Here is an 18,847-nt window from a genome sequence, read left to right on the forward strand (position 1 = left end):
TATCACTCCCAGGGGGACGGAGTACGAACCATGATGCGCACAGCATAGACTACTGTAATGCCTTGTTTTCATCTCTCAGTGTATCAGCTCGTGGTCGTTTACAGATAAATCAAAACGCTGCAGCGAGGTTACTGACCAAGTCAAGCAGACGGTCTCACATAACACCCATTTTAAAATCCTTACACTGGCTTCCTGTAGAATTCAGGATCCAGTTCAAGATTTTAACTTTAACATACAGAGCACTACACAACACAGCTCCTGTGTATGTCGCTGACCTGCTCCACCCCTACACTTCATCACGATCACTCAGGTCAAACAACCTGAGTTTACTGTCTGTGCCACGCTCATGTCTAAAGACTCGTGGAGACCGAGCATTTAAGGTGGTTGCTCCAAAACTGTGGAACACACTTTCTCCACATTTAAGATCAGCTGACACTGTAGATACTTTTAAAAAACAGCTAAAGACTTTCCTTTTTACGCAGGCGTTTAGTTAGTGGTGGAGGTTGCAGCCGTTGACCTTGTACACTGTATTTTATTTCTGTTTTATAGTGTGTGTTTTTGTGTCTTTGATTTATTTTATTTTATTTTCCGTTGTAAAGCACTTTGTGGCTTGTGCCTGTGAAAAGTGCTATATAAATGTATTTTACTTACTTACTTACTTACCTTTGTAAAAGTGACGAGTCGCTGTCTTGTGCAGCGTGGCTAACGAGAGGCCTCAACGTCTCCTCCCGCCCAGGACGGAGAATATTCCCGAGTCCCGCATCACTCGCTAATTAGGCACACGTCACACGCCTTTCTGTGACTGTTTTATCACAGAGACATCATGACTTTAAATGCACACAGGTTGCCGTGGAGACTGCCACATGCTTTGCACGGTAGTTGTCACATGTGTGTAAACATCTGTCATGTGAGAGAAAGATCAAACCGCAGGGTTGTGCGTGTGGCACATTGACGTCGAACACTCGGCGTGCTTCCACCCAGGAGCAGATCTTTGGGGAACACACCACAACAGCTCCGTGAAACAAATCTTCAGGCATATGTGAACAGCTGATGGGCACTGATCACATCTTTTAAGGCTCACGTTAGCAAAAGGGCGTCTCGCCTCAACGTTATTACAAAGACCAAAACAGCTTCCGCAAAAAGTAAGCAGGTCCAGTGAAACGTGACCCTGGGGGTAACCCCTCACACACACGCCGCCATCAAACAGCCGGCCACCCGCCGCGAACGCGCTACACAATATTCACAGCAAAACGGCTACACACACACACACACACAAAAACACGCGCCACTATGAAAACACTTCCTGATGACGGCGCCGGCCGTTATTTGAAATTGAAAGAATATGAGGAGAGTTAATAGCAGCATTCTCAGCAGAGGGGCTGGTGCACGCCTGTCCTGGCCTGATGGTTAATGTACACTCATGCTCCATCTCCTCCACCGTTCCATTACTCCAATCTCCAAACTGCCGTTTCATGCACACTTGGAGAAGCCTCATGCTGGCCTTGCTATTTATTGAATACATTATATATATATATATATATATATATATATATATATATATATATATATATATATATAATTTTTTTACTCCAAAAATTCTTTTTCCACCTGAGAAGCGGCATACAACTTATATGGGCACGGAAGAGTGGAGAGGTGGGAGAGACATGGATACGGGCCCTTCAGCTGTGAGTCGTTGTACCAGCGTCGGTCAGTGTGAGCTAGCGTGGCTCCAGCTAACTGAGAAGGTCATTCCTTTCTTTCCTTTTTTCAATGTGTTGTTTAAAAGGAGACCATTACAACCTTCTCTCTCTCTCTCTCTTCCTTATGAAAAATAAAAGGAGGCCTAGATGCACCCCAGCTGTGAGGAGAGGTTATGATTCTAACTGGAGTAAATAAAGACCGAAGAGCACAAGTCTCCTTTATTCAGTATGTTGCTAGATCAATTTTACAACTGCAGTCTGTAATTTCATCATGCTCATTGAATACTAATATTTATTATTGAAAACATCTCGTTTCAGACGTCTCGTTATCAGCAGAAGTGTTCTCCCTGCATCCTGAACAAATACAGGAAACGTTTCTCATTCTAGTCTTTGCAAAGACTAATAGAATGGATGAAGTGTTTTAAAGATGTTTTCCCAGGTGCTGCATCTTGCATCTGAAGCGTGCTGTGTGGCATTACAGAGACATGTTGCCCCTTTCTGCTCCCTCTCAAAGCTGAGGGCCACGTTGAGCTGACGGCACGTGATGACCGCACACACTCCAAATGCACAGAACACCTTTGAACCTCGTGGAAATAAACCTACAAGCTCACCACCTAAAGGACAAGGCATTTGGAAATTCAATTTTGTTTGTTTCTTTTCACACTCGTTACAAAGAATTATTTGGAGGCAGCCTGTTTTGATCCAAAATCTCACATAAGCTTTGAAGCAGATGAGGAGGATCTGTGGATTCCCTGGGGATCCCGCGCAGACGTCGGAGGGCTGGGCAGGTGGATGGTGAGAGTCTTTTCAGATGCAGTGTAACCCTATCAGACGCAGGTCAAACGCAGAACGCCAGAGATGTGAAACTCACTCCACTGCTGCAGTCTGCACCTTTGTAATCACACTGGAAGCAAAAGACATCTTTCAGCAGAGAGACACGGGCTTTGTGTAAATAATCAAGGCCTAACCAGAGGGGTTAAACCCCATAATTGAAGTGATACTTCAAAGCAACGACCACCATCTTCTTCTCTCTGTGTGTGTATGTGTGTATATGTGTGTGTGTGTGTGTGTGTGTTAGTGTGCGTTATATATATGTGTGTGTGCGTGTGTGTGTGATAGGACAGGGGCAGCACAGTGGGAGGATTTATCCAGCTGCTCTCTCCCTTTCTGTCATTTTTCACCCCTCCCCCAGCTCACACTCCACAAATGTAACAACTTGCACTGCAAATGAATAAATAAAAACACAATTTTTTTTCTCCTTTTCTCCACCATTGATCAAATGTGCAGTTCATAAGCCAAACCACTTTATGCTTCTGTCAGCTTTGCACATGCACATAGTGACTGACACATGTTAACTCTATGTTGTATTGTTTAACATACATTTCAAGTCTGCTCCATCCAATGCTGTAACCAAGTAATTTTACCCAGCCCAGCGTGTTAAACAGAGGTCCTGCTCTAGCCAAATGAAGACCTAACACCTTGTCATTAATATTCAGCAGTGTCCCTGAGGGAATTTATCATCATTTATCAACATTTAAGGCTAATTATTATGACTGACATGATGGGTAAATGAGGTCAGCGTAAAGTGTCAGAAACATTACGAGCTTCGACTTGCTGAGGTGTTTAGCATATAGAGAGCTTTTCATCACGCTGTTTAACATTTTAGCCCCCACGGAACCTGCACGAAATCAATAATCAACTTTAATCAAATGCAAAATATGTATGTCTAATTTTTTCATTTAGTCATTGATTTATTTATTTTATTTTCCTTATGGTGTTTCTTTTTCTGACTTGGCAATGTTAAATAAAAATCACACAACATTTATTACATGTTTAAATGAGTCACACACAGTCTAAAACAAAATCAGGCCTACATTATAACTAAGTGAAAACAAGTTTCCCTGGACTACCTTTCTGTGTGTGCCTGGTTTTAAATTCAAGTGTCTACAGTATGGTCAAGAAGAACAAAATGAGTTTTCTAAATGACTAGTGAGAAAACTGCCTTGGGTTCCATAGGACAGCTATCTTACTGTGATGTGTAGAATGCTCCAAAAACACAATTTTATACTTTGCAATCATTTGTTTCAGCCACAAGTAATAAATCGATTAATACATTTTAAGCATGAATTCCACTGAATTTCTAGATTTTTCACATTTCATCTAAATATCCTTAATGTTGCAATTTTAAAAAAAGGATTACAATATTAACCTCCCAAAAAAATGTTTGAAGAGTTCTGATGTGACTCATCTTTAATGTTACATCAGGACCCTGACGACTTTAACAACTCCTGAACAGAGCACATATGAGAGATGGGGTTAGCTCTGCATGTATAAAACGCTATTTTGAATTTGCAATGAAAATATGTATTGGTGTAGAAATCTTGTCATTTAAGGTTTTTTGCTGCTACAGTGGCCATACTTTGATCCAGCCTGATGTCATAGTTACCAAGGAACCCTTGAGGACAAGTCCTGATTAGTGTTGAGCTAGCAAATGAGGTGATGTCATAGTGTTTAGCTCCTACAAAGTAATTTTCTCAGACAATGTATTTATCACTTTATTTACATGTTCATATTTTATTTTTGAACGCCTTATAAAAAAGCAATTGCCAAGGAAGCTATTTGTATTTAACCCAAAGTTATTTTTCAGTGTGACACTAGTGAAAAAGCAAGCTAGGTTTTCAAAACCTAGCGTATTCAAACCCTAATTGAATTAACACTGGTAATATTTGTGGGCAATATCACTGTTTAAAATTTATTTGGAGATTATGCTAAGTACCACCCAATAATGTATGAATTATCCTAGAATATTATCAAGGCATTGTTGATATTTTTAACTAGCTATTCAAAAATTGGACAGATGAACACGCCTCCTGATGTCATCTATAAGAGATCTTGTTCAGACACTGATATAGTTTTTTGTGTACTACACACTATATATTACACATTAGTATTAACAGTATATATTTGGCAGGTCCACACAGAATACACACGGCACCAATTTGTACTAACAGGATGTGATTAAGTGTTCCTATGTAAACATATGCCATACTAAGCCTCAACACCAAAGGTGACTTTAATTAGATTTTTTAACAAAGTAATGAGTACTTTTACCAGAAATAATTAAAATGGTCAGTATCTGTACATTTTAACATAATTAATTTAAACTGTCAGTAATTTAATTGCCCTGAACACACACTCTCTCTCTCTCTCTCTCTCTCTCTCTCTCTCTCTCTCTCTCTCTCTCTCTCTCTCTCTCTCTCTCATAGGACGATTGTAACACTACAGTGGTTTTGGGAAATGAGGCCCTTGTCTTTGACTTAACCTACAGTTTTTTCCCCGGCAGGGAAGCTAGGTTAATGTTACGTCACTTAAGCAATCGTAAATTACTCTGTAGGAGTCAGACGTTTTTATCACTGAATATTTCACTAGATTTCACCGCATGATTATATATCGCATTGGTAATAAACCTAAACAAATTAACTTTATATTTAATCTCTTAGAAATACATGTAAATTATCACTTTCTAACATTAGCTAGCTAGCTTGCTTAAGGCTACCAAATTTTCATACTAAAAGTGTCAGTTAGTTATACTAATAAATAATAATAACAATATTACTACTACTGATAATAATAATAATAATAATAATAATAATAATAATAATAATAATAATAAATTATTATTACTATTAATGAAAAACTTTATTTCAAACACTGTGATGCTTAGCATAATCTAACACTTCCATTTTTTGAGTAGATCTTCCTTTTCTGTTTCCCTATGCGACAAAAGTTGGACAGTCATACTCAAAATTCAACTGTGTGTGCCTTCTGTTTTATAAATACAATGTAATAGCAACATTTTACCCAGTTACAGGTTAATTTAGGTTAAATTTTATACCTAATGTTAGCCTGCAATGTTCACTATAGGCTACTGCTAAAAGTATTTGCTCACCCATCCAATTTATCGGAATCAGGTCTTCCAATCACTTCCATGGCCACAGTTTTATAAAATGAAGCACCTAGGCATGTTTTTACAAACATTTGTGAAAGAATGGGCCGCTCTCAGGAGCTCAGAGAACTCAGCGTGGAACTGTGATAGGATGCCACCTGTGTAACAAATCCAGTCATGACATTTCCTTGCTCCTAAATATTCCACAGTCAACTGTCAGCTGTATTATAAGAAAATGTAAGTGTTTCGGAATGACAGCAACTCAGCCACTAAGTGGTAGGCCGCATAAACTGACAGAGCGGGGTCAGTGGATACTGAAGCACATAGTGTGAAGAGGTCTCCATTTGACAATCTGATGGACTAGTCTGGTTTTGGCAGTTGACAGGAGAACAGTACTTGTCTGACTGCATTGTGCCAAGTGTAAAGTTTTGTGGAGGGGGGATTATGGTGTGGGGTTGTTTTTAAGGAGCTGGGCTTGATCCCTTAGTTCCAGTGAAAGGAACTCTGACTGCTTCAGCATACCAAGACATTTTGGACAATTCCATGCTCCCAACTTTATGGGAACAGTTTGGAGCTGACCTGTTCCTCTTCCAACATGTACACCAGGGCACAAAGCAAGGTCCATAAAGACATGGATGGCAGAGTCTGGTGTGGATGAACTTGACTGGCCTACACAGAGTCCTGACCTCAACCCGACAGAACACCTTTGGGATGAATTAGAGCGGAGACTGAGAGCCAGGCCTTCTCATCCAACATCAGTATGTGACCTCACAAATGCGCTTCTGGAAGAACAGTCAAAAATCCCCATAAACACACTCATAAACCTTGTGAAAATCCTTCCCAGAAGACTTGAAGCTTTTCTAGCTGCAAAGGGTGGACCAACGTCATATTGAACCCTATGGATTAGGAATGGGATGTTACTTAAAATCATATAAGAGTCACGGAAGGTGAGCAAATACTTTTGGCAATATAGTGTATGTTTAGTGATGAGTATGGTAGCTAGCCATCTAGAAACTGACCTGTGTGATCTTCCCTTCGATGTAGTCTTCTAGAAAGCACCATGCCTATATGCTCCTTTGTTCAGCTCAAACCTCATAATAATGACTTGAAAATACTTTTCACCTGATCTGGCACATAGTTACAACATGTGAGATAACCATGCAGGCTATTCCAGCCAATTGGATATTGTCCATGACATCAGGCCGGACCAGCACAGTAGGGAAGCCAGCGTGATCTTCACACCAGACCAGCTCAGCAGAGAGAACGCTAACTGCCCAATGACGTGGATGTACCAATCATTGTACTATACTGCTCAGTTTGGCCTGTACATGCAAAACGGCCCTATCCAACTCCACAGGATGCACAGTCAAACCAGTTACTTATACAATGTGTAGTATGTTGCAGTATTAAATTCCTCTGACGGACCCAATTGGTAGCCTATGTTGTTAATGATACACTCATCTTTGGTTGATCATAGCAGCCTCAAACAAACATTTCTTCAGTGTAAATAATGTAAATATGTCAATAATTAAATTAATATATTAAGTATTAAAATATTCAAATTGTCATCTCTTTTCCCTCATGTTAGTCTATTTGAATAAATCTTATCAAAGTTAATTATGAAAAACTCTGGAAAATGATTAAATATTCCATTATCTACTGTTTTATTAACAAACCAAGCTTAATCACTTTGAACTACTTTAAATATTATTTTATTATATAGACATTACAGGTAATTACAAGACACCCCCTATTAAGCCATGCAATTGTTCTAAACAAAAATTCCTTTCTTGAAAAAAATGCTTTTTAAAAGTTAAACAAGTCATGGACTATGGACTACAAATTTATATTTCTGAAGATAATCCATTTGAGTAAGCAAATGGTTTCTGTTTATTTACAACTGACTCATATTGCAGAATTTGTGTTAGCGTGGGCTAAAAAACAACATTTGTTAATGAAAATAGCATTTGGGTCTCTTTGGGTGTAATCCATGTGCATTATTTGCTGCTTACCTAATGATGAGATTAATTAGGGAGTAACAATTGCTCTTTAAAGGCAACACAGTGTTCACTGCTGTCCTCGTGTCTGACCACTTAGTGTGTACCACTGACATAGGTACTGTACACATGCAACACATGCACGTGCCTTTCAGCACCAGGACTCTGTGCTATAAATTCTGTGCCAGTCTGCCAGGACACGCTAGGAATGCTCATTCCTCCTGCAGGTGGAGAGGGACGTGGAGTCTCCAGCAGGACTGTGCTTTGAGCTGCTGTGCTATTCCTCCCTCAGCTACGAGCTCAACTGCCCAGATGTTGGGTTCATCATATCCCTTTATCTCATCTGTCTCTCTGTCCCCGTGATATCCTTGATAGTGTCTGTCATACACTATACTGTTATAAATCAAGAGTGGCACCGCACTAATGTGGAGGTTGCAACCTGCCTCCTGTGAGCCAGCACCGATACCCCAGAAAAGAGGAAAGGGCAACTAGACTGGGTAGGTGTCAATGGGCTATTGATGAGTGGACCGTTAGGAAGTGGAGGGAGTGGAAGTGGCAGGGCGTTGCACTAAGCCACGATCAGAAAACCGAGTAATCGCTCATTTGCAGAAGCCTTGAGGAGGTGCTGGGAGTTTCAGACATACAGAGGCCACCCACGTGCTTTACAAAACCCATAACCACACCCTCATCTACACACACGCACACACTTACACACACACACACAGACACACACACACACACACACACACATGCTATAGGCCTCCGTCCCTCATTAATTTTACTGGAGTCTTCCAGATGGGAAACAAAATATTAATTTTATTCGGCCCGAGGCGTGTGGGGCGAGTGTGTGAAGGTGGCTCACCAAAGCAAGAGGTTTCGGAGGAGCAGGAGTGTCTCCGCGTGGCCACAGGCTCCAGTTTGTCATAAGTGTAATTAATTGAAGGGCGGAGATGATGAATCGGAATCAGACGCACCGTGGTGACACAGACGTGATGGCCACGGCACCCCCCTCCGTCCTGCCTCAGAGTCATGGCAGCCGGGCACCAAATTATGCAAATTAATTGGCTCTTCCAGTGTGGCATATAACGCTAACAGTACCGTGCTACATGCTACATTAGGCGGATCGGCCAGTAAAAAGCGAAAGTCCGCGAGGGATACTGAGCACTCAGACGAAGGGCCCGTTTGCCATGCAGATGTACGAGCAGGGCCGCATGTGGCCAGGTCAGGCAGGCGGCAGGGTGGCAGGGTGGTTTGGGGGAGACGCTCTTGGTCGTAACGGAGCAGTGTTGTCTTCCGCGAGAGACAGTGCAGGTGATTGAAATTCCAGCGCTACCTGGGTGCGGCTGTGTTTGGGGGGTTCACAGCCGCTGACGTGAGGGGCCTCGGAGATGCCTGCTCGTCACGTCTCCCCATCACTGATTTGTCCACAGTGTTGCTCTCCCACCTGCTGTGTGACTGCTGAAATTGCAATTGACAACACACACATACTCACACGCGCACACGCTCGTGCAAACACACACACACACACACAAACACGCACACACGCACAAACAGGGCTCTAATTACAGAGTCAGGCAATGAATGTCACTCATTGCTTTCACATTATGCCCTTTCACATTTCTAAGATGAGGAAATGCTCACTGCCACATGTCTGGATCATGCTAATTATGTGGACATGTAGAAGCGTATAGCTCTTTCATTTATAGACGTCCTATGTCCTCAACTTTCTCATTGCTTTGCAGTCTGTGTCAAAGAGATGGTGACACACAGACAGAACGAAATTAGAAATGGATATTCACGTGTGTCTCATAATGACTTCATGGCTTAGCAACATGCTAATAAAACATGACAAAAAAAATAATAATCAGAAATGATAAGGACAGCACAAAATATCTTACGCTTTCATTCGTAATAGAACGTTTTAATTCATAAATGTTTACAGAAATCAAGCAGTGATGACAGGCATGTTATGAGCACTTTCTCCAGACCACTGGAGCGCCTATTCCTGCTATTGTCAGATGGGTAATAATGATACGTGTAGCTCATTTTATCAAAATATGCAAACAAATCATGTCTCTTCAGCTCTGCAAAACAATTCAGTTTTGAAATGAGACATCGTGTTCCTCAGCCAATGGAGCATCCCCAAACAAATGTGCTACAAGGTAAATATTTATTTTGTTTCTTTCTTGTTTGTTTAGTTGCTTTGCAAAGACAATACAATCTACATAAGACTAAGACAATGGATACACTGGCCACTTTTGGACACTAAGATTGGCACATGCGAGGACCTATGTGTGTGTCTTTGCGTGTGTATGTATACCCATGTACATAGACTCATGGGGTGTTTTGTGAGTGGAATTCCACTGTAAGCCACGCTACATCCGTCAGGAGAGCAGACAGCTCAGATCAGCGGTGAGAAAGCAGAGTGACTGCTGGTTTTCTAATGACGGAGCTCAGCCCATCTGATGCTATTGTCCCCTCCACGACTCTCCCACTGAAATACACGTGTCACCGCAAAGTGACAAATCGCACATATTAATTAGGCAGTAGCCTGGGAGAGATTGCCGTTATTAACCGGGAAAGGGGAAGGTTGGATTTAATTGCCTGTGACATCAAAGTCAAGTGACTGGTATTTCAAGCATCATTTAAAATGTTTGATATGGAGGCCATTGTGCTAAGGGAGAAGCGAGTCTATAAATACAAAAGGAAGAGTGGCAGTGAGGAGAGACAGTAGAAATGCAGTGATCCGTGGTGCAGGGACGCCACTGACTTAGTGAGGCTGCTTACACCTCACATAGAACCTGGAGAGGGGAGAGAGGGGGGAGAGGAGAGAGAGAGGAGAGGGGAGAGAGGGGGAGAGAGAGGAGAGGGGAGAGAGGGGGAAGAGAGGGGAGAGAGAGAGGAGAGGGGAGAGAGAGGAGAGGGGAGAGAGGGGGAGAGAGAGGAGAGAGGGGAGAGAGAGGGAAGAGAGGGGAGAGAGAGAGGAGAGGGGAGAGAGAGGAGAGGGGAGAGAGGGGGAGAGGAGAGAGAGAGGGGAGAGAGAGGGGAGAGGGGAGGGGAGAGAGGAGAGAGAGGGAAGAGAGGGGGGAGAGGGGGGAGAGAGGGGAGAGAAGAGAGAGAGGAGAGAGGGGAGAGGAGAGAGGGGAGAGGGGAGAGAGGAGAGAGAGGGGAGAGAGAGGAGAGGAGAGAGAGGGGAGAGAGGGGAGAGAGGAGAGAGGGGAGAGAGAGGAGAGGGGAGAGGAGAGAGGAGAGAGGGGAGAGAGAGGAGAGGGGAGAGAGAGAGGAGAGGGTAGAGAGAGGGGAGAGGGGAGGGAGAGGAGAGAGGGGAGAGAGGAGAGGGGAGAGAGAGGAGAGGGGAGAGAGAGGAGAGGGGAGAGAGAGAGGAGAGGGTAGAGAGAGGGGAGAGGAGAGAGAGAGGGGAGAGGAAAGAGAGGGCAGAGGGGGGAGAGAGAAGAGAAGGGTGAAGGTACAGAAGGGTGTGGGGAGCAGAGTGAAGGGACAGAAGGGTGAGGAGAGAGAGGTGAGGTAGGAGAGAGGAGACTACTATAGGTTCTGCTGTAGCAGCTCTGAACTGTTGCTTTCACTGTCTTCACCATCTTCACTGTCTCCTCCACTGTCTTCACTGTCTCCTCCACTGTCTTCACTGTCTCCTCCACTGTCTTCACTGTCTCCTCCACTGTCTTCACTGTCTCCTTCACTGTCTTCACCATCTTCATTGTCTCCTTCACTGTCTTCACTGTCTCCTCCACTGTCTTCACCGTCTTCACTGTCTCCTTCACCATCTTCACTGTCTCCTTCCCTGTCTTCACCATCTTCACTGTCTCCTTCACTGTCTTCATCACTAGAGCTCAGGTTTTTGCCCAACATTATATGAGATAAGCATGTAAACATTGCTGGTTAGATAGGAACTCGCAATATAACCTGCATCAGCCTTCCATAAATATGACTTTAAAAAACAGTTGTTTAGAACACATGAAGACAAATATAATTTGTTAAAAAATACATTAAAACAAAAACAAAAAAATATATAAAAACCTCAAACACCCATAACATTTGTACTAAACTTGTTTTGTTGCTTTTGGAAAATAAACCCAAAATCAAGCCCCACTCCATTGACAGACAGAGTGGTCCTCAGTCAGATATAGTATGAAATGGTGGAGGTCTGGCTAATGATTGGGCGGGATGGTGGTGGTGGTGGGGGGGGGCTACACATGGTGAATAAGTGCACTAGGCGGTCGTCTGGTTGCTACCATGGCAACAGCACGCTCGCACACTGTGTGGACCCCTACCCTAAAATCAGGGCTGAGGTACCTGGCTGTAAGGCACATTCTGCTCTCCCTCCTCGTTCCGACCCCCATTCCATTAGGCGGCCTGTTTTCCCTCCTTTCTTCACCACCATCACCAAAAAACTGCTGCCAAAAAAAAGGAGAAGAAAGAATGGATAACCGTTTCTCTGGGTCAGGCCAGCTTTCAACCATTCAGCCACACACTAACCCTCGCAGGTCCAGTTCAGCAAAAGGCAGGTTTGAACAACAGGGCAGGATGTGCCACAATCTTACAGCATGCTCACGATTGTCTGCTGATTGGCTTTTGGAGGCCCTTGTCTTTACTTCACAAGTTCATCATCTGCCTGGCTTCAGTCTTTCATCTGTTACTTCTTCCCGGAGGAGCGTTTGCACTGTTACACGCTGAGTCTGTCACATTAACCGGTCACAGCTAATGTTAGCCCAGTTCTGCCCAAATCCCTATGAAGAAAATGTAGGCCGTGGCAGCCATTTTGAATCAGGCTCATGCTTATGTGATGGGCGGTGACTTCATTCTACTCTAAATGGAGATGGTAATTCTAAGATCATCAGGAGCGAGTCTTTGAGGTGTTTGTTCTCATGCATATAGCGGAGCACAGAGTTTAGTGTTCTGCAAATCTCACCAGGTGTGCTGCACCGCAAATTATCTAATCAACAGGGAGGCAAATGCGCCTTCGCAGGCCGGCATGGCACATCGTTTGGAAAATGGCCTATTATTTTTGTGACCATTAAAAATAATTTACTGACTTCCAAGTCCTGATTTTCCCCAAGAAGCGTTTAAAGAGTGTCTTTCCAACCGAGCGGCGTGTGTGAGAGCTAGGGCTCCTGGCTGCTTTGCTGAGGATGATGTCTTATGTAAAATAATCTGGAATAGCATGTTGATTAATTCAGTCACTTGATGGTTTGGTTTTTGAAGTGCACAGCATCATTTACTGAGCAGTTTTATGTGGCGTGATAGAAATTCCGCTATAAGTTATTACTGTTATAAACTTTTAACTATTCGGTTATAGGAAAAATGAAGCAAGTTACTGCGTGGGCAGGAGAGTGAGAGAGAGAGAAGTAGAGGAAGAGAAGATGAGATAGAGGAAGAGAGGATGAGATTGAGGAAGAGGGAGAGAGAAACAGAAAGTTGGACAGAGTCATTTTTCTCAACTCCTCAAAATATGACAGCTTTATAAAATCTTAAATCAATCAAGTTAGTTTGACACTATGAATAACAGCAATACATTTAATCTCTGGGCATGACGTTCAGCTCAGACAAATGGTGTTGTTTTGGAGTCCGTTCTACAGTCTTCATCAAAACCTAGTTTGCTAGTTTTGAAGTGATGTATCACTCCTGATTGACTTTGTCTCAGCATGTGAGATGATTAATCAATAGCAACTGAAATGATTCGGAGTGCCAGTGGTTCGAGATGAGCTGGTTGGTGAAGATGAGAAGATTCTTGTTGTTTATGGAACAACAGCAGCTGCATGCAGGGAAGGCAGCTGGAAGGATTTACAGTTGGGTTTCAAGTTTTAAAAAATTCTAATTCAAATAATAGTTCATACGTAATTGCCTTGGACTAGCTGCATGAGGCCTTACCTGTGTCCCCTTACCTGTGTCCCCTTACCTGTGTCCCATTACCTGCGTCCCCTTACCTGTGTCCCCTTACCTGTGTCCCATTACCTGTGTCCCATTACCTGCGTCCCCTTACCTGTGTCTCCTTACCTGTTCATTTTTATACCTCTAACTTCTATATTCATGATAAGTAAGAATGAATTCCTCACGACCAAACCTGCTTAAGATCTCCTGTATCGTTGACCATTTTAATTTAAAACCGCATCCACATGCAAAATGCATCGACAAAACACACCTCCCCTATTGTTTGTGTTTGTTGGTTTGTTTCATTGTTTTACCTGCACTACCTCTGCTGGGGCTGCTCAGAACGTTAATGGATTAATCCTGTTTCTGGGGAGAACAGCCCAGTGCGGGAGGCCTACGCTAGCTACCACGCTAGCTAGCTCATTTGCTTGTAGATGTGATTGGCTCTCAGTTTGTTTTGATTTCAGCTTGCTGTGGTGCCTGACAGACAGCATTAGCAAAGCTTTCACGGCTTGTGGCCAGCTATGTGACACAACACAGTATATTTGGGGAAATTAGCACATGTAAACAAATGTTGGCAAGTTTATAGAAATCCTTCCATTTCCCCTCAAATTAAAGCTTAAGTGGAACAAGTGTACGGTGAGTGCCCATCTATTAGGGGTTTGTCATCAAATATTCCAGCTGTGACGTGTCTAGTACCACAGGCCTTTTACCCACAAATCCTAACCTTCTCCATTAATAGAGATACACATTGGTAACCTGAGATTTTTGTTATTGCGCATAAAAAAACATTTACAAATGCTATTTAAATTTTCTTAATTGCTTAAATGCTACACACACACATATACACATACACATAAACAAGCATGTACACACATAAACACGCCCATACACACATTAACAAGCAGCACAAACACAAAAAGGTAAGACTAGATCATGTGAATAATATAAATAAAAAAACGGTTAAATGGTGAAATTTTATTTTCTAAACCAACCACAATTCACATTACAAAAACAATCTGGCTTTAGAATTTTAACATTCCACTGCAAGGCTAATTATGTGTCTGTACAGCATGACATCTTCAACCTCTGATTCCCTGTTAGGCAACCATGTTACTAAACATTGCTTTAATGTGCATGTGCATTTTCTGCATCTTAGCATTCACAACATGTGCATGACAGTGAAGTAAGTAGACCCGAAAATGCACAAGCAGAGAAGAGAGTAAAAGAAGAGCGTGAGACTGAGTGGGGAAGAGCGTGAGACTGAGTGAAAGAAGAGCGTGAGACTGAGTGGGGAAGAGCGTGAGACTGAGTGGGGAAGAGCATGAGACTGAGTGGGGAAGAGCGTGAGACTGAGTGAAAGAAGAGCATGAGACTGAGTGGGGAAGAGCGTGAGACTGAGTGAAAGAAGAGCATGAGACTGAGTGGGGAAGAGCGTGAGACTGAGTGGGGAAGAGCGTGAGACTGAGTGAAAGAAGAGCATGAGACTGAGTGGGGAAGAGCGTGAGACTGAGTGAAAGAAGAGCGTGAGACTGAGTGGGGAAGAGCGTGAGACTGAGTGGGGAAGAGCATGAGACTGAGTGGGGAAGAGCATGAGACTGAGTGAAAGAAGAGCATGAGACTGAGTGGGGAAGAGCGTGAGACTGAGTGGGGAAGAGCGTGAGACTGAGTGGGGAAGAGTGTGAGACTGAGTGAAAGAAGAGCATGAGACTGAGTGGGGAAGAGCATGAGACTGAGTGGGGAAGAGCATGAGACTGAGTGGGGAAGAGCGTGAGACTGAGTGGGGAAGAGTGTGAGACTGAGTGAAAGAAGAGCATGAGACTGAGTGGGGAAGAGCATGAGACTGAGTGGGGAAGAGCATGAGACTGAGTGGGGAAGAGCGTGAGACTGAGTGGGGAAGAGCGTGAGACTGAGTGGGGAAGAGTGTGAGACTGAGTGGGGAAGAGCGTGAGACTGAGTGGGGAAGAGTGTGAGACTGAGTGGGGAAGAGCATGAGACTGAGTGGGGAAGAGTGTGAGTGCTCACCGTGAACTCTGAGGCAGGACGGAGGCCATGTTGGAGTCTGTGGCTTCTCCCATCTCTGAAATGACAGATACACAGTCACAAAAGTGTGCAGACTCACACACACACATGCACACACACACACGCACACACGCAAACACACACACACACACACACACACAAAATTACTACGTACACCATTATTACACTGGGCTGGGTGGAGGGACTGAAGAGAGAATTACATATTGATAAGTTGCAGTGGTAACCCCGCATCTCACCCATCTCTCTCTCTCTCTCTTTCTCTCTTTCTCCCTCACTCTCCTTCTCTCTTTCCTATTCTCCCTCTCTCTATCTCTCTCTCCCCCCTCTGTCTCCCTCTCTCTCTCTCTCTCTCTTGCTTTCTCACTCCCTCTCCCTACTCAGCGAGACCCAGAGTGAAATTATAATGAAAGGGATTATCACACTAACACCCCATCACACACACTCACACACACACACACACACCATAGTTGCACAATGACACTGGGTTGGGCCTTGCATGAGGACAGAAGGCTGCGTGCCAGAGAGGAACACACTGATGTTAATTAACAGCCTCTGACACAGATGCCATGCTTGTACTCGCGCAAGAGGTGGGCCGGCACATTATTACATTTTCACTTATTTCCTCTTTATTTTGACCCCCCCCACCCCATTTTTTTCAGCCTGTGCTCAGCTCTCTTTAATCTCCTTGACACACTATCCTCTCTTTACGACAGTGATGCTGAAATTGAACTGGCTTTGAATGCCATTAAGCTTGCAGTAGTCAGAGGCTTTTGTGTAATTCTGTATAAACTGTGCTTTTGTAATCGCCTCCGCTGTAAAGAACCCATAAGACATTTACATTATCACCTTCATTTGTTCCAATCTGTTTAAATCCGTGATCCTGAAAATATTGTGACATAAAAGCTAACTGCTAGGCCACATATGGTGAGCTCTCACGCTGCAGCCTCCCTGTGAGATGTTCAGTGATTCTACATGCAGTGACTTCAGAAGACACGCGAGAACCTGCATTGTGACATTAACAATAAAAAAAAAAAACAGCTGTCTATCCATCAAGAGGTGTTGAAACAAAAGGCCCTCAGTTGAGCTTGTTATTACACCATAGTTCAGTAATTAAGTTGAACCTTCAACCGAAGTTACACCGTAACGGTGTGAGCACCGTGATGACACATATGTTCAATCCATATCTGCTGAAGCCAAGCTAATCAGCGGACCGCCGAACTGAAATAGACGTGTGACTCACCACGCTGTCTGTAAACGTGTTGATAAGCGGCACATACTGCGACGTGGGAATTCATGGGAGGGAAATTCAAACATGACAGCTCACACGGGAACAAAGACCGCGATGGCGAGGCTCACAACGATGCACACTCTCCTGCTCACCCCCTGCTCTCTGTGCACTCCCCCACTCACTCCTCTGCTCACTCTTCTCCACACTCCACCGTATTGTCTCGTATGCATGGTGCGAGGCCTCTTCTGGATTTGGAGACCGTGTTTCACACCGTAGTTATGAACTGAGGTGTCCTTCCTGCAGCCATCTGTCACAGCTGTCTTCGTGTGGTCGATTGTTTGAACCACGGGCCTGCGGCCTGCTTCAAAACGGGCCGTCCAGCTGAAGTAGAATGCGGTGCTGCCTTTGTATCACCTTAAGAGGTTTTACTGCTTCCTTTGTGTCTCACGACATAGGGAGTTGATATAAATATAAGGCCAAAAGGAATTAGCACATGTCGATCTGGGTCACGGCACCAAGGGGAGTTTGCTGTATTAGAACTAAATACTGTACCACTCACACACAGAATTGAAAGTGAATATGACTTTCTGAACATAATTTCTATAAACTTTAATAAGAGTGAGATCCTACAAAATTAAATACACCTAAGTGAAAAAGTATGCTAATGAACCAATCGAACCTAACTGCAGTACGATAGATTTAACTGGCCATTTTATTATTCGGAAGTATTTAAAAAATTCTGTATATATAATATAAATATATATAGGTCTACATTTTGACTGCTGGATTATGCAAATCAAATGTAGCCTACATTTTTTTTAAAACCACTAGAGCTATACCCTGCATGCACATACACCAGGACCAGGACTTATGAGGTACATATAGGTGGCATATGAGGTAGTATATGAGGTATATGGCATATGAGGTAGTACAGACCTCTTAAGAAGAACACTCATTATTGGTGCTCAGAACATTACACAGCCACATATTAAGCTTCACCGCTATCTTCATCAAAGCATGCTATTGTCTCTTGAGCTAGTAAAACCAACTTCTATAAGCACAAAAGATGAACACATGTAGGCTACATGGCCTGGAATGTTCTCCTGTCCTGCATAATATGAAGTATGATATATATAATAATATGATAATAACGTTTCTGTGATAAGCAAAAATGATTTTAGGCAGGCCTATTCAGGGCATGGGCTGGGGTGTAGCAAGAATTCAAGAATGCACGGCATAGACTTTAGCATCATTCTGAAACACTGAATTGACTGACTGATTACTTTGAAATGTAAAGATGACCAAGACCTAGTGTTCTGGTGCTGTAGGTAAGCAGTCAAAACCAGCCTTAAGCAGTCGCTGCAAGGCAGAGGGTGGGGCATATGAAATGTTATGTTGCCGCCACCTGCTGGTAATCTCTTTTGATTTTCCCTATGTGTGATCACTTAAAAACAGTCCCACCGTGCTGTGCAGCAGAGCTCTCTCTCTCACTCTGTCTGCTGTCTCTCTGTCTCTCTCTCTCTCACTCTGTGTGTGTGTGTGTGTGTGTGTGTGTGTGTGTGTGTGTGTGTGTTTGTGTGGTCTTTCTCTTTTTATCTTGATTTTTTTTTTTACCGCTAGGCTAATTAAGAACAAAGTACTAATTACACTCTATTAATGTATCCAATAGCTTATTATTCATAGAATACTCAACCGTTACTCAATTTCGATCGATACATTTACCAATTTTCGTTTAATCATTCAATTCCGTTAAAATATCGTGTCCGCGGCCTTTAGGGACAGACAGCCGCTTTCTGGCCGTGCTTCTGCGCGCTTGTCCTGAACGGGAGGAGGTAGCACGAGCGCCCTTTCTGATGCTGCTCCGCAGGGGGTCCTCAAACGAGACAATAGCATCCCTTCATTTGCCTCAGTTACAATGGAGCGCGGAGTTAGGGGATTTCCTGGTGTTTAAGAGCGTTACACGCCATCCATGTCCGTCCAATGGATCAATCACACGAGAGCCATATGGAAATATCTATTGAAATTAATTATTCAAAGATTGGTCGAA

At 43.3% G+C, this 18,847-nt stretch overlaps 1 long non-coding RNA gene across 3 annotated transcripts in view; it reads right to left on the reverse strand.

Moving 5' to 3' along the window:
- Window positions 1–7,389: 7,389 nt before the first annotated feature.
- LOC143473543 (uncharacterized) overlaps window positions 7,390–18,847 on the reverse strand; it is a 36,067-nt gene continuing 24,609 nt past the window's right edge. For 2 of the 3 annotated variants that reach the window (XR_013120541.1, XR_013120543.1), the window contains 3 exons: window positions 15,555–15,609; window positions 11,955–12,055; window positions 7,390–9,146 (listed from right to left, as the gene is read on the reverse strand). This is a non-coding gene — a long non-coding RNA (uncharacterized LOC143473543). The remainder of the gene's footprint in view (window positions 9,147–11,954; window positions 12,056–15,554; window positions 15,610–18,847) is intronic. The other variant, XR_013120542.1, reaches the window with a different exon arrangement.

Source organism: Brachyhypopomus gauderio, chromosome 13, assembly GCF_052324685.1.
Source record: "Brachyhypopomus gauderio isolate BG-103 chromosome 13, BGAUD_0.2, whole genome shotgun sequence".
In the NCBI taxonomy this organism is placed as follows: domain Eukaryota; kingdom Metazoa; phylum Chordata; class Actinopteri; order Gymnotiformes; family Hypopomidae; genus Brachyhypopomus; species Brachyhypopomus gauderio.